Below are 17386 nucleotides of genomic sequence, written 5' to 3' on the forward strand. Positions count from 1 at the left end.
GAGAGGAAGTACTGAAAGTAGCCATAGCAACTGCACAACAGCTCGTTCTGCTGCCCGCTTTCTAAATGGCCATAAAAATCAACGAATATTTCTTGGTTTAGCTAACAAATCATTTCTTACTCTGGATCAACTCTGCTTTCTGAAAAACATTTTAAAAAAGCTTCATCCTGCACTTACATTCCTCACAAAGGGTTACAGGCAGGGGGCACACACAAGGCGCAACAATTTCCCGCTCGTGGACTAGTGTTACATGGCAGTGTGTGTATTGTATAGATTTACAAAGGACAGCGTTATACAATAATTGGAAAGTCAAAGCCGGGGTCCGGTCTGACCTCGTCCTAACCTGGATGTAAGCAGGGAAAATGTGACACAAGAGAATCTGGCTCTTAAAACCGTAAGAGCTGCATATTGTTTCATACCGCGTCCAAAACACATGGATGTGGATAAACATCTCTGCTCCTGATGTGGAGCCACATGCCGGAGCTCCATGACCCCCAAAGTAACATGAAAAACACCACCAAGACAAATGGGCACGGTGATGCAGCTTGGCAGGCCTCAAAGGCCTCGCTCTACATTACAAGGCATTGTGAACGATTCACATTTTCCACTGCAGCCACCGTGACGCACATCCCTGTCCAGAAGCAGCGATGGATGCTGGGTGATTGCATGCGTCGGGCCGCTTGCCTGCGTCTTTGATGTCACCTCTCGTCCAGCTATTTCCCCAATTAAATTGATTGTGCTAATGTGTAAAGTGGACTGCCACGATTAGAGGTAAGCCATGTTGTTTTTGAGAAGGGCCTCAAATCCATCACCATGGCTGCGATGCCAAACATCCACACTGACACAAACTCTGGGCTCAGAAAAAGCCTCCCAGCCCTGTTTGAAACGTGAAGGGGAAATCATCACATCTGACTTATTACTGGCAAGTGCCAAAGGATATCCTAATTATAATTGTATCCTGACCAAAATGAGTCGATATTTAAAAATGAAAACAATGGTAATTGCTCATTTTAAGGGAGCACCGAGCCAAAGAATTCCAGGTTTCTGAGGGAGTTGAAAAGGCAGCGGAGATTGAAAAGGTAATTGAGGGGACGTCAATGAAAAGGAAATGGTCAAAAGAGAATAAAAGTTCATGTCGAATAGACGGATGGAGGGTGAAGGAGCAAGTGGGTGCATATTCGCATAAACACAGACTGCAGTTGAAGGGAAAGTGAAGGGATCAGGGGGAATATTTCATAATGTGTCAACAACGTTCAGTGTGGGAGGTCGCCCCAGGGGGACGCCGCCCAACTCACAGGGGAGAAATTCAACAGCTCTTTCAACGGAAATCCTCATCAAACATCTCCACCGCTTTAGGAAAGCAAAACAACAAGGAGCATGGAGCCCTGAACTGGAGCCAGAGCTGTGGTTGTCTCAGTCCATGGGGTGGAATAGACTGTGAAAGATTTACTCATTTCGATGACAGGAATCGTATCCCTAATTTGTCAGAAAGGTGAAAGAGATATAATATTTAAACACTAAATTGTGAGTTTCGGTATGCTCGCCTCCTTGTGGCACCAAATCACCATGTCGTGATAAAGTTTCTGTTTTGTGATACTTCCTTAGATGAGATTTACAGCTTTTCTGCTCTCTGTGAAATAAATACCCCGATCCACCCACAGGAACTTCGAGATCTACCGACTGGATCCACCTACATGTAACAAGAAAAAGGTGATAGGAACGTGTCTAATGGCATTTGCTCTTTCTCAGTAACACCCTACTTAACACGTGGTTACACCCACTTACATCTGGGAGTTACACACCGCATCAAAAGTCTGCTGACAGCTGAGAATCTCCAAATAAAGCTCAAAGCTCTTGATTGCTGCGGTTGCGAGACCGTCGCAATCACAATGTGTTTCCATGTCCTGGGACACTCTGGCACCACACGAGCTTATCACACTCAAAAATTATGATCTTAGTTGGCAATACAAAACAAATACAAAAAATTGTTAGGCTCAATGTCATTCACAGCCTTTCATTATCTACAATAGTAATTTGATTAATTCCTTTGACCTCTATTGTTGTTGATGTTCCTTAAGTAACAAACTAACTAACTGACTTGCTAAATGATTATTTTTACTGTAGATAATAATAGGCCACAGGTGTGTCTGTCCAAAAAAAAAAGAAAAAAGAGAGAGAAAACTTCCAGCCCTAAAATAGTTTGCAGTACACAACTGTAGTGGTGTGGAGGTTTGTCATTGTAGCCTATCTCTCGTGTAGCTAACTGAACCAACTAATAGAACGAACATTAGCAGGTTGTTCCAATGTTATTTGACATTTTGTGATTCTGTTAAATAGAATTTGAAAGACTTTTCACAAACACAAAAACAGTATTAGTGTCATTTGAATCTATTATGATATAACTGTCTAAAACTTCTGGGCTATGTTACTGCAGTGACATTGCTAGCTAGTTGGCTTAGGTATTGTTGCTTGTTTGAAAACTAGCTAATAGTTACAAAGTAGCGAACTTTCCACAAAAAGACACATTTTTGCATGGGCCTTACACAGTAATTGCCTGCATAGCAAGTCCACCCATAGTGCTGTGGACTAATTTGATGTAAAGATGACCCGAGCATCAGCATCTGGACTTCATCCTGAGTAGGATTGGTTAAAAGATCTGATCAGAGAGTATCACACAATAATCTATAATCAAACCAATATTGTTGAAGAAATTTTGGAAAGTGGCACAATGACATCAGACTCGGTCTTGAAATGGTGGCATGAGAAGGACTTCTTGACTGGTTTGATCTCTAAGTGTTGAGCTGTCAGACGGCCCATCACTGCCAGACATGGAGTCCAGATGCAAGTTTAAGAAAAAGGAAATAAATAATTGAGTTGAGTGTCAGGATATGAGCAGAATGCCATGTGAAGAAATTATATCATAATAAATCAAGTGAATAGGGAAAAAAGTCCAGGTCCAATCCAAGATCCATCACTAGCGCTGTTTGGTTTGGACCCTCAAGACTGGGCTGACTCTCCGAGACATAACCCAGTCATCGTTATGGTGCATAAGCTGATTAGTTTGGCCTGTTGACCATCCAAAACCATGAAACATCCATGAAAGATAAAGATTTTGTTTTAGAATTGTATATAAAGTATAGTTATGATATATCATTATCATTACCATATGCTACAAATAAACTACATATTTTGGACTATATTATTTCAGCATTTGGAAAATTTTAAGTCTGTGCAATTGCATAAAAGACATTTCATATGTGATTATGGCTCAGGTCTCTCTACAAAAACAATTATCCCCACCTCTAGGTCGAATCCTTTGGTTTGCTCATTCCTCTGTTAGCTCAAGCCGTTCCTGGCAGGACAACACGAACGGTCCGTATTCTTTTGATATCATAAATCTGGTTTTTCATCTCTCACTCAGCACCTTTTCCTGAAGAAAACCATCTGTGCTGAGGATCAAACAGCCAAAAGGAAAAAGTTTCAGTCTCCCCACAGCGGAGGTTAGGCCCGGGACCGATGTTCTCTATGGTTCAAGGCCAAAAATCCTGGTTATGGACTTACAATAAGGGAGGCGTTTTAGTTGTAACAGACATTACCAGAGGAGTGATGGGACTTTAATTTCCCCGGATCCCTTTACAGTGATGATAAGACCAGAAGGATGAGGTATTGTGCGACAAATAAAGTCATTTTTCCAAAAGCCTTAATGAGACTTACATGAAGAGATGGAGTTCAGTGTTGCCAAAAACTAAAATCACACAGGAACATGGACAGTGTAAGAAACACAAATCTAGGAATTATAAGTATTAATGTCTTTTGATTTTTCATTATTCTTTTTCAGTCACTTTCTTTCCTGTTTCCGTCTGCTGAGTGATTCAGTCATAACCATTAAGCTGAAAGTGAAAGTGCTTTGCATGACACTGCAAAGAGTGTTTTGTTTTTTTTCTTTCTGTCCAAACCCCTGAATACAAGAGCAAAACTTAAAAGGAAATTATGAAATATCGTGTTTTTCTCCTTTAATGTAACCCCCCCCAAATGTTAGCATATCTGTTAACAGTAGTAGGCCAGAACATGAAAGTGGGGTTACAGGTTGAAAAGACGTTTACCTCCACTGTGGGGCTGGTCTTGAATACTGGTAGTCTCTATAAGACTGTAGTCCAGCTCTGTACTGCTCCCATCTAAAGTCATCATTTGCCCTCATCATATAAGGTGTTTTGAAACTTTAAAAGTGAAACATACTGTTTCACAATATGAACAATGCGTTTAAAAAGGAACTATGCAAGATATTTACCTTAACTATGTTACATTTGGGGCGGTGTTTAGCTCAGTTGGTAGAGCACCTGCAACACAGACTTGCCCCGTAGCCCGTAATCCGCAATCTCTTGTTTATGACCAATAAGACTACACAAATATGCATTATAACGTGTATATGATATATAACGTTATCCACCGCTCCATGGATTGATTTCTCGCCAGTTTCGTTGACAACAAATGCACATGGCTGGGAGGAGGGTTAGAAAAACAGTGGAAAAGCACCCGGACTTGCATAGTTCCCCTTTAAAATCTAACCTTTGTATTGTAAGGTGCTTTCAAGAGGCTGAGAAAGGGTAATAAAATAGCAAGCTGCTAGCTGCTACATTTGTCAACCAACAAACTCGATGTTTACTGGGACGAAATGACCTTTTGCCCACCTCTGTCACTGAAGCTGGTCAGTCACCAACTAGAGCTGATCTGGTATGCAGAAAAGCACTGGGCTTGCTGTAAGAGCAAAAGCCAACTCACCCTGTGCAATTACGATAATAAAACACACACGTAATGACAGACCACTCAAGCCTCTGCTGGCTAACGTGGCCCTTGGTAAAACATTTCAGTCAAGTGCGGGATTAGAAAGTTGATTCTCCATAGGAAATCAGGAATCTCCACACAGGCCCGTCCCGTGAAGGGACACTGGCCTGGGCTCTGTTAATGGACCAAATGCTGCTGTCGAATGAAGCACGCTCCATTGAAACTTTATGGTTCGAGTCCTGATGTAATGCGCCACCCAGATATGCATGAGAAAGTGACAGGGAAATAAATCAAAGTGAGGATTGTTGTTTTACAGTAGGAGAACCAACATACATACTGTGTGCTATCCTGAAGCCTTAGAACAAAGATGTCTGCTCTTTTACCGGCATCCCTCAACAAGTTCAGGCTGTAGCAGTTGCTTCGGGTTTGTATCCAGCTGAGATGAATGAAGAAAACGTGTTCATGTACAACACAGAGGACGCAGTAAATGATGGATTTTATTGTGCAGGAGTTGAGTTACTTCCTATGTGAACGTCCCTTATGGATGTGAAGGAAATAATCTTTCTGTCAGTTGGGCAGTTTGAGCATCTGCCTCACGAACATATGCGGTCAAACCCATTCAGTATAACTCTCACACGTACTGTAAAGCCCACCCATCTGCACCCAGAGCCCGGATCATCCAGAGGCATCTCCCTCTCCTCGTGCACACTGCTGCCTCCCCCGTCCAGGATAAACACACTCAGCTTGGACCCTCCACCTCGCTGCAGCCGTTAACATCAGCCTCTGTGAAACGCAGCAAGACCGCATCAACCTCAGACAAGTTTTACAAGCCCTGCGTTCTCTGTCCTACCCTCCTTCAGCCCGCCCTCCCCCCCACTCTCTCTCAAAGGCCCTGTTCCCCATCGCAGACCTCTCCCCCCCCAAGGCCCCATTAACGCTCACAGCTTGAGATTTTTGCTTTAAGAAAATGTTGTCCAAGACCCCGAGCCGCTCCAGAGGCAGAAACCACCTCACTGTGCAGGAACCACAGATCAGCAACATTTTGAAGCGTGAAATCCTAACCAACAAAGAAGGAGCTCTGGTCTCATGGTGACCAACCACATCCTGAAGGTGCCAGGAAGTGTTTTACAGAGTTGGCATATTCTTTTTCCTTCTTTTGCAGAGCCTCCATCTTGTGCACAAGTATCACAAATCATACAGAGATCCAAGAAGCAACCACTGCATTAGTGGCAAACAAACAAAAACCACAGCAAAGAGTTTTTGTTGTACAGTAGTAATAGAGATTCAGATCAATTAACGAACATAAATTATTTGAATAAAGATGTTGTTTCATTTTAGGGAGCCTTTATAAGACCTGGCCAGGGACAACAGATGGAAACTTTTTGGCTAAATCTAGCATACTGTATTTGCAAAAATGTTTTTTTTTTCTTCCTTTAATATGCTCTGTCCCTGCAAAAAATATAAGTAAATAATAAACTTGGATACTTCAAAAAGGACCCAAATGTCATATCTTCATGTAATACAGTATTGTACTCTAATCTGCACTAATCAATGCTTATATTAAAGAAGACCTAGTCAAGTGTCAAGTTGTATCCTCCCTCCATTATTGATTTAATGGCAGAAGTTTACAGTTAATCCTGTTGCTCTTCAGACACGGTATAAGCTGATCTTTATGTTGAAAAATGATGTGCTATCACTGTTCTCAATATGGTAGTAGTTATTTTTTTAATTAATTGATGGAAGAGGGATGATAATCATTAGATTAGTCAGAAGATTATCAGATAATTTACTTTCATTTTTCCATTTGTTGTGAAATTTCTGGCTGACCTGATTCTTTTTTATCTGTCTGTCTTCACCCACTGAGGTCTAACAAAGCCAATTAGATCATTTCTCCTTTTACAGCAGCTCTGCTCCAGACATGTTTACTTGAAGCTATAAAAAATAAAAAAAATTCAATGTGCTTCCCACTTCCCCTTAAAGCGGATGGATGTCCACATTCCTTGTGATCGCGGCCCGAGATGTGTAATAGAGAGTAAAGAACAAGGGTCCAATAATATCCGAGTGCAGAATGTGGAAATGTAATATGTGGGATGTGTTTCGGTGCGAGGTCCAACAGCAGCATCAGTGTCAACTGATCAAGGACAAATGGAAGATGTTGACAGTGTTTCTACTCTGCAGAGGAATGTACCGTGACCGCTCCTCGCTGCCCTCTCTGCTCTTTCATTTGACATTAAGATAATAGCAGTGAATGAAAGGAATCCAAGTATCCCCACAGCCCTCTTTTCTCTTTTGTCTCTCCTGCCCTAGTTTTGCACTCTCCTTCCTCTCTTCCTCCCCTTCAACCCTTTACTCTTCATCCTCATTTATCTCTTCTTCCCATCTTTTTCCTTAATGTATCCCTGTAGACAAGCCGGCCATGCCAGAGCCATAAATCTCAGCTCTGTATCTGTCCATCACATCTCATAAAAGTCTTATTCATGCCAGTAAAACCTCGAGCTTCTCTCCCCAGTAAACGTGTTTTTGGGTGGCACGGATCCCTGTAAATAATTTGTTGCCATGTATTTTACAAATCATCCTCCCGGTGCGATGTCCATCTTGTTTCAATCACCACTTGGAATGGACGATTTGATGCACAGCATGCACAGATTGTTACAAGGTGGACTGGAGCTCGAATCAAGGATGGATGCACGCATGCAAGTATAGAATTCTGTGTGCATAATGCGTTTTTGACCCGACGGACTCAAATTGTCTCCACCTGTTATTTTGTGTCTATGGCCGTTCCTGTTGCTTTTCCTTTTGGCAAATTTAAGGCTACAAGGAATCTTTTCAGCATGTTGTGAATCATTTATGAGACTTGACCTCAGTCTCTATAAATACAACCCAGGAGAGGAACTTGGATGAAAGACGGTGAAGTCCTGCTAAAAGTGGTATATAAATGTGGATCTATCTGCAATAATTAGACTTATATACAGGGTATTCAGTATGTTTTCAAAGAAACGTTGGCAATGGACAGTGGGCTTCATATCCCATGAGTCTTGCATGTGGTTGGGTTCAGGCAACAAAAGCACTTTGGCTAATGTAGACATGGACTTTAGTGTAACTAAGCATAAAGGGCCTGTAGTTTTATACTATATTATGTAACAACAACATGAAAATGTGAAAGGAGTCACTTCAAACCTACCTGAACCATCAGCTCTCCTCAGAGGGTTCAGATTCCCTTCCCAGATTCCCAGAGTCCTTTGCATTGGCCACGGTCAGACTGGTCGACAAGGTTAAGTGGTTCTTCTGGAGTTGACTGTACCCTGGGAAGAAATGATGCAGGAGGCATCTGAGAGGAAGAAGATCAAGTATGAGGGGATGTTATGTGAATACTGTCCCAACCCCAGAGCAACCCCACTGAGGCTGGGTGCAGAGGATTGGATTTGCAAGCTTGTCATTCTCCAAGCTACTCAAGCTGCTGGGAATTAGAGGATCGTGCAGGAGGAGATCCATCAGGAAGATCACTGATGCCCCTGAGAGGGCGTCAAGATGGCTGTGGATCAAGCAGAGAGCCACATGAGCTTCATAATCACAGACCCCTATAGCAACACCGACTGGGTCACATGAACAATGGTCTGATGTTGAAAGACCCAGAATGCCCGATGACCCCAGGATAAGTCACTGACAGTCAGTACGTTTAAATGACATTTGAAAAAAACGAATTATTGCCTTAATCCAACTATAACTGGACAACTGAAGTGCATGTAAACGCCTTAGTCCGACTAAAGTCCAACTCCGATTAAGACACCCAGATAATGCGATTGGAATTCGATTTTCTCCGTCATGTATAGGCCTTAGTCGGACTGAAGCTGGACAATGAATGTGCGCATGCTCCACAACAGTAGAGACGGCACAAAGTGGAGCAGAGAATTGACATAATTGACATTAGGAACAGAAAGATAGAGCTGAGAAGAATGTCTGATATGATAACTTGATGTATATGGTGTACTGTAAGATACTGCTGTAGATAGGATGGGTAATAAAGTAAATGCATTTGTATATCAGCTGTAACCAGTGCATGCATCTTCTCATATTCAATGATTGGTATACATCGTGCAGTAATGGGTGAGAAAAGGGCATCCAAGGACAAATCTACAGAGTCTATTGGAGGCTATGTTAAGTCAGCAAGTCAGATTTAAGAGCATTTTGATATATAACATTAGCTACAGTAATCGATGATTGGGAGTATTGAGTGGCCAGTTTCTTACGTACACTAAATGAAAAACAGTTACGAGAGCGAGACAACAAATTAATATCAAAGTTGAATGGTTGTCTGTACAGTATGTACTGTATATCTCTGATTGATTGGCAGCCTGTCCAAGAACACAGACACATGAACACACAGGCAGACTAGGGACAAGCCAACAAAGGAGGCTGGAAAAACACGGGAATTTCACAATAAGACAGGACACAAACAGGAAACCAGAGACGAACCATGACAAGTGTCTGAGTGCAGAGTTTTTTTTTTATTTTGGTTTTCCTATCCCTTCATGTTGTTGTTTTTTGTCACGGCAGACAGCAGTTTTCATTCAAATGAGGTCTAAACCCATGTTAGATGAGCTGCTCTGGACCAGACTAAACCGTTTAAAAAGACACATTACGCAACATGCTGGTGATTGAACGTAATGGAATGAGTATTTAACATTTGGATACTGGCCTAAAACACAACTTTATGAATAATGTCACTTCATAACTACTGGAGGTTTAAATTAGCGACTGTCTGCACTCTGCAAGGCTTTCATGCTAGTGATGCATGTTGTTTTTGTTTTTTTTCCCATAGCGCCCAAGTGCCCAAATTGATTAAATTCATGCTTTGAATGGCTTTATCAGTATTTAACAAGATATATGAACAACAAAACACTTTACACTCTGGCTGCTATTGTGCTGCACAAGCAACTAAAACCACGAGTGACCATTTATGGCTATGTTTTCACAGATATGCAGATGCTTTCGTTTCCTCATTTGTTTTTTTGTCATTATATGTAATTAAGTTGCCAAGTATGTTTCTCTCAGTCGTCTTCAGTGGTATGTGAACACACAGGGCTGCAGTGAGTGATCAGCTTGCTGACTTGAGCACGCCTTTGAATAACACTTTTAATGTTTGTACAGTTAATGTGATGGATAAGATCAGACTGCAGCCTCTCTCAACATCTCTTTCAGTCATGTTTTTTTTTTTTTTATGCATTGGGGACATTTACATATTTTCCCATAGGCTGCAGTGATGCATAAGCACCAGTATGAGTCTGTGCAGTAAGGACTCTGAATAGAGATTCAGGAAATTCATTCAAGTGTATGAAGTTTATATGACCTCTCATGATTTAGCTCTGGTTGTGCTTTGATGTAGAGTTGTGATAGTTTGTACCGACCTGTTACATTAGTTTCTTATCACAACATGTGCAAATCCAGAAGATGGCAGTGCAGAGCTTCAACTGGTGTCAATATTACAGCCTGTCACACACTGCTACATGTCCCACAGGTTTGCTTCCACTGAGTAAATCAGCAGCTCTCAGCCCGGGGCCGGAGCCAACGAGAAGTCATGAGATACGCTATATGCTGCCTTCAGGATCTCAGGCTGATAGAAATGTACCTTTTATTTGTACTAACTACACTTGACCTGAGGAAAAGTGCATATACATAGATCACTTTGTGAATTCTGTGTGTGCGTGCATGTGGGCGTGTGTGGTCACCATTAAAGATAAATGCAACTGTCCATCTAACTCCGTCTTTGCCTGCTTGACTGTTACCAGACCATCAGATTGCTAAATTTTTGTCCTATTAGCGTGCATATGTGTGTGTGTGTATTCATGAATATATGTATGTGCATGTGTAATGTGCAAGTGCATATGTGGCCCGACACACACAGACGTTATTAGAACTCCATTATTAGCGGCCTGCTGTAATGGTGTATCCAGAGTGAACCAGAGTTGCATCTGTTTTTCTGGTTCAGCGCCCGAGGCCAAGTCGCCATCTGTTCCCCGAGTAAATACACACACACTGTTGAAAGCTACCTTACAAAGTTATACAACTCAGCATTAAAAGTTATGACATGCATATCAGTATCATCATTTTACTCGGTTCTAGGGGGAGATTGCACGTTTCCTTCGCGAGGCTTCACGTGTCCCAACGACTCAATTTGCGGCTCAGCGTTTCGAGGCGAGATGGATGGTGGATTCAAACTCCTGTCAGCACTCGGGTCTAAACGGACTTGAAAAGACGTACAGAAACCCACACACGATCTAAACACACAGCCTCACACGTCATCCTCCACAAATAGATTTATTGAGGCATCTGTCGCAATACCTGTAGGGTAAATCAACCCATCTGACCGTCTGATGGTTTCTGATTCAACATCATCTCCATCGCCTCGTCTTCTGCGCCCCGGCCTCCGCTGAGCGAGCCCTGCGGTTCCCTGGCTTCACCCACTGAGGTTTAGCCCAACGCGTGTCAATATCTGTGGCTCCGCGGCAGTTTTGAAGCCGTAAATTCTTCCAACATCAACACAAATAAGTCTAGAGCACTGACAGCGGCGGTGAGTGGAGCTCAGCAAATGTCGCATTTACACTGGGCTCAGTTTCCTGCAGGGGAACGGAGCAGTGAGAACCGGCAGTGGGTCTGGAGGGATGGGGGGGAGGGGAGGTGGTGGATGTGTAGAGGTGCTCAGTTCTCAAGAGAAGTTCCACAAAACAGTGAGTGGCAGTAAAAAGTTATATATTTCCATTGCAACCTCTGTGTGTGTAGACAGCCGTGAAGTTATGTGTGTATCGCTGCTTGGTTTGAGTGTGAGAGTGAACTCTCTATGTGAACAGGTGTATAGAAGCTTAAAGTGTGTGTTTGTCTGTCCGTGGATGTGTGTGTGTGTGTGTGTAGTATGACATCGGTTCCATCTGCCATTACCTCACTGTAATAACAACACCATTATTCTCACTAACTAAGATTCCATCCACAACTTTGATGACAGTTGAGGCTCCTCCAGCTCCTGTGAGTGTGTGTATGCATGTGTGTGTGTGTGTGTGTGTGTGTTTCCCTGCCAAAGATAAATGCCCCAGGATACACAGCTGAGCTTGGCTGGTGAGAGGTAACATTTCACCTCCGAAAATGTGTCATCTTTTCTCACCGTGATGGATATTATATTCATGCCTCCTTTCCAGGTGCCCAGGCTCTGTTTGTGTGTCTCCAATGTGTGTGTGCGTGGAAGCATGTTTCCTAACTTACTGTATCCTCGCCATAATTTCATTAATCACAAGCCTCAGACATTCTTTTTCCTGTCAGAGGAGAATAGACGAGAGACAGATGATCTTTGTTTCCACAAAGACACGTCTTTGATTTCCGCCAGCGTCTTTCCTCTCCCAAACCGCTAAATGGGACACAAAACATGATCTCTTTTGACCGCCATTCAAAAGCTCTATTGGCGCTCCGGTCCGAAAAGGCTGGCCTTTATTGTTTTTAGATATGGGCTAGATCATATAGGCTGCGCATGTGGTTTTCCTGGCTGGGTAAAAATGCAGCGGGGAGAGGAAGAGAAACGTTGAATAGACATTACCGGAGCCATTTATTTTACATTGCTGACGGATATCAGTGTCAGTGAAGGTTACAGCCCATTTACTCAACCTCTGCTTTTCTATGTTTCACTCATTATACACACAGTCCTTTGTCCATGCACCTTTCTTTTTTTATATATTTTTTGAAATATAAACTTTACAGACCTTGGACTTCATTTCTGCCCTGGCTGGGGAGATGCAATAAAAAAGAAAATAAAAACACAAAAAAACTGACAATAATAAGATAAGGGCTTAGTCAGTGGTCAATGTGTGACAAGAACCACAAGGGTTGAAACTGGCAATATTCCCATCAGCCCTCAGTTCTAGTGCCATACAGAACAATAACACACTCCATTATTCTCTCTTTACAGACTCAGGACACTGTAGAACACTTCCTTGACAAAAAAAAACAAAAAAAAAAACATTATGAAATACTAGATCTCTGGGCTCCACATGTTTTAAGGCAGTTATTTTGAGACGGTATTCCACATTGTTGTCTTTGCTCACAAACAACCTGCTGAAAACTGGTATGTTACGATTGTAATGCATTTTAGGAGGCCGATGTTAGCATTAAGGCCAAGCACTGCTACATATGCTAATACAGCCAATAGCAGCTAGAATGACTGTATTCATCATACGATGTCTGTATGTATAATTGTAAGTTAAGGACTCATGCTTATGCACATGGTTGCTGAACTTACAAGGCTGGCCTCAAAAATGCTCCATCAGTCGACCACAGAGATGCAAAGTCATGGTAAACAGTGTCTGTGAAGGGACAAGATAGAATTTGGATGAGTGATGACGTTCATCCTGTAAACTCCAACTGAACTTGCTTTGTGAAGCTTTTCTTTTCAGTGTCACAACTGCACTGCCACAGAGAGACAAACAAAGCTGAAGTAGTTGAACGTAGCTTAACTACACCCTAAAGCCCATTTTCACTGTAGGCCTACATACTGTATAATCACATTGATTCCTGTTGGCATTTGAAGTTGATGCAGGGTTACAGGAGAGGCTTCCCAAACAAATGCTGTGTATAAAGAATGTTTCCTCAAATCACAATTAAGCTTGTATGAATCTTTTTGAATTTGAAAGATTGGTTTAACTAAACTGTTTGTAGGCATAAATGTTGACTCGAGTACGGTAGTTGTTAGCTCAGGCAGAACAATGGGCTACATGCAGTGCTGGTTCATGCTTTTCCAACAAAAATGAGTTTACTCCTGTGTAAACTAGTAGTAAACACATGGGCCTGCTGACAACTGTGCTGTGCAGAGCTTCATCAGATACGATGAAGAACAACTGTGGCAGACAGGGATACGACTATGGAGCAAGCACAGAAAAGTGGGGAATATAATTAAAGAGTGAGAGCAAGGATCCTATAGTGCTATGGACTGGAATGAACATTAACCCTTTGTATCAAGTATAAAACCAGCTTTAGTCTTTTTGTCCAGTCACCATGAAGAACCTCCCACTTTTTGATCCCTAAAACATTTGGACTGAGACTCATTAGACCGGGACCCAAGACCAACACATGCAGTGTTATTTTAATAACTGGAGAAAAACCCACTTTTGGATCCTTGAGGCACTGAAGTTCTCACAGTTGCACATTTCTGAGGGTTTATTTCCTGCTTCTGTTTTTCTCCAATGGGCATCAGGTGATTGGTGGAAGCAGATTGTAACGTTATGCAGCATTGATATGAAAACATCACACAGTGAAGTGAGCTATATCTGGTTATTTTTTTAAAGGGATAGTTCAACAAATTGCCACATTGCCATAGTCCCTATAGTCATAGCAGTAGGTTTGTTACCTTCAATTGTCGGTGTAAATTATATTTAGAACAGCGGAGCAGAGCCGTGGGCTGCTCAGAGCTACGCTACGGAGGTTAATGGGATTTCTTGGTTTCCCTCATCAAACTCCTCAAATACACAATCCAACAACTCCAAAACACTCTTGTGGACAACTTGTGACCTGCACATTCACCACACTATGAGATAATAATGGAACATTACGAGAACATTACGAACTTGTCCACAAAAGCGTTTTGGAGTTGTTGGATTGTGTATTAGATGAGTTTGATGAAGAAAACCAAGAAATCCCATGAGCCTCCGTAGCGTGGCTCTGAGAAGCTTGCGGCTCTGCTCTGCCATTCTAAAAATAGCTTGCACCGACAAATAAAGGTAACAAACCTATTGTACTGCTATGACTAATAGGGATTATGGCAAGGGGCCAATTTGCAAAAATGTTAAACTATCCCTTTAAGGGTTATCCCCCCTTTATGTTGTTTTTCAGGAAGGACAGAAATTAAAGGTTTCTCCTGATGAAGGAAAACAAACCATTCACACAAATTACTGTAAAATTACGGGAACAATATCAGGATTACAAAAAGCTACATCCACAAACACGGGGCATTCCATGTGTTTTCAGGGTGTGTCCTCCTCTTGGTTTGGTCAGCATTGTTGTGTATGTGACTGAACTCTTGTGGTTTTCGGTTCATGCTTCTCATGTCTTGGAGCAACAGCAACCTTGGGCCATGGGGTTTGGACACGTCTAATAAATATACACAACCTCTCACACGCACACATTCACAACACACACAATCAGAGGTTACTGATGTCAAGTGGGAAGCGAAATAGAGCTTTCCTGTAAAAGGTTTGAACTTATCGACTGGGAAGACATGAATTTCCGATAGGCGCTTATTTATTTCTCCGCTTCAGAAACAGACTGGTGGTTATTCAGATCGAGCGCTGGGCCGGGTTCCCAGAGAAAGACTGACTGACTGACTGACCCGGATCATTTCCAACCTAGATGTTCAAGTAAAAGTCAGTTCTCTGAGAGGATCAGGCCTTATCAGGGTGAAGAAAAACATCCACTGAGCGGTTCATGGTTTGGACAAAACAGGACAAATTCTCTGTGGTTGTAGCCGAGTGTTATCCACATCCATTCCTTGGGGTTGGTGTATCTAATCATGCTAAATAGTGTTTATATGTTCAGCGTGGAACTGATTTAAATGCATATTTTCTCCAGGTCCCTGGCTGCAACGGTAGTAGCTTGTTGAAATTCAAGTTTATTTATTTCTGCAGGTCGTCATTCCAAACCTGTCTCAAATCAAATGCATCAACAATCAATTACAGGACAAAATGAATCCATACAGTTTGAAAAGGACAATATGGAAGACATAACCAGCTCCCCTCTAATCTACAGAAGCCAGCCCAGGATACCTGGCACCGAAACTCTCCAGACTTTTAAATGTGTTTAAGGAAAAACTGCCATGAAAACCATCATGCATTTATTTACCCTGCATCGTACATAAGCAGTGGAACAAAAAATACACTCTCCTGTAAATCTCCCTGCCAAAAGCCCTGCTATTATTTTGTAATTGCAGCGGCCATGTATGATTTTAATCCTGTGCAAATCTGCCTTATTTATTATTTGTTCTGTGGCTCTCCACACTTTGTTAAAGACAGATGTCGCTTGTTACAGGTAATACCCGCAGAAATTGAAAACATGATTTATTGTGTGGGTTTCTTTGTGTTGTTGTGTTGAATGAATTTTAAGGGCACGTAAAATATGAAACTGGGACGTGACTACTGACGTGTCCCATTACAATTTTTCTGTCTTGTGTAAATGCATTTCACAAATTGCCAAGCTCAGGGTTTACTTCAAATCCATGAAGATGGGGGAAATAATAGCTATTCCAACTACACTGATGTAAAGAAATTGAATATAATAAGAGTAATTTTAGCTTTTGTAAGGATTTTCTATTATATTCCACCTTAGCTGCAGTTTGATAGTTACAGATTGCAGTTCTGAGCCTGTGGGCTTTGTGGGGTGTTGGATTACATTCCCTGATGTTACTAGCTTCTTTATGAATAATATCCACATTGGACAGTTTGGTACATCACTATGCCAGGTTGTAGTGGTAGTACTGATATAAGTGTGAGGAAAGACAGATTTTATGACACTGCATATGCAGCAGGGTCAGAATATCAGAAAGTTGTGGTCACAATGTTACACTAGTTTAAAGGTGCCATGTTTTACAAAGTGAGACTTCCATGTATTTTTTATTATAAAGCAGCTCTTGTTTTTATAACAATACTGTATCATAAATCAAGTATCAACATGGTCAGTCCACTGAGAAATTTACACAGCCTATATTCAGACATTGAGCCATCAGGACTTCTGTAACTTTGTGATGTCACAACAAAGCCACTCTCAGCTATGTCACAAGTCAAACCCACCATTCAACCTTGTGGCATTTGATTTCTCTCCGAGTGTTTTACCTAAGCTTGAGAGAAGCTTGAGGAAGGAGATGTAAAACTACAGTTAAATGGCTTTTGGTTCTTTAAACCACAAATATATCTTCTTATGGATCAACTTGTCAAATAAAAAACAGATTATGTGTAAAATATGTGAAATATGGAAAGTTACATAACCCTCAAGTCATTTGCATGAAGACATTTTTCTTTGCTTTTTTTAACTCCTCTTTCTGCATTTCTAGTCACTTCCACTTCAACTACTGGAATCCCACAATGCTTTGAAAAGTGATTCACTTATTTTCCGTACAGAAAATGAATGAGGTTGAACATCTCATCATTAAGGTGTTAGTTCTGGCTGGCTAGTTTAAAGGGACAATGAGGAGTTTGTATTTGGTTATAAAAAAGTCTCATATTAATGTGGATGAATCTCATTACCCACACTAGTTAATGGGTCCATTTTCGATTAATATATTGTTTTGTCTTTATTGTTATTTTGTTATTATTATTTAGTGGTCGGCTCGCCCAGCATTTCCTACTTTTGGTTTCGCGGACGCTGCCCAGCGGGTCATGGGAATAACACCACCGAATCGCCGATTATGGTCAGAACTACGACCTGATCATCACGAACTTCTGACTTTCATTCTTGATCAATGAAATTGAAACCATTGACTGAAAAACATTCTTGGCAAATGTTTTCGCTTTCGTCCGTCTTGCGCCGGTCCACGAACTTCACCGTGCGCACGGAGGCTCATGGGAAATGTAGTGTGAAAACA

This window comes from Trachurus trachurus (genome assembly GCF_905171665.1).
Source record: "Trachurus trachurus genome assembly, chromosome: 19".
NCBI classification, from domain to species: domain Eukaryota; kingdom Metazoa; phylum Chordata; class Actinopteri; order Carangiformes; family Carangidae; genus Trachurus; species Trachurus trachurus.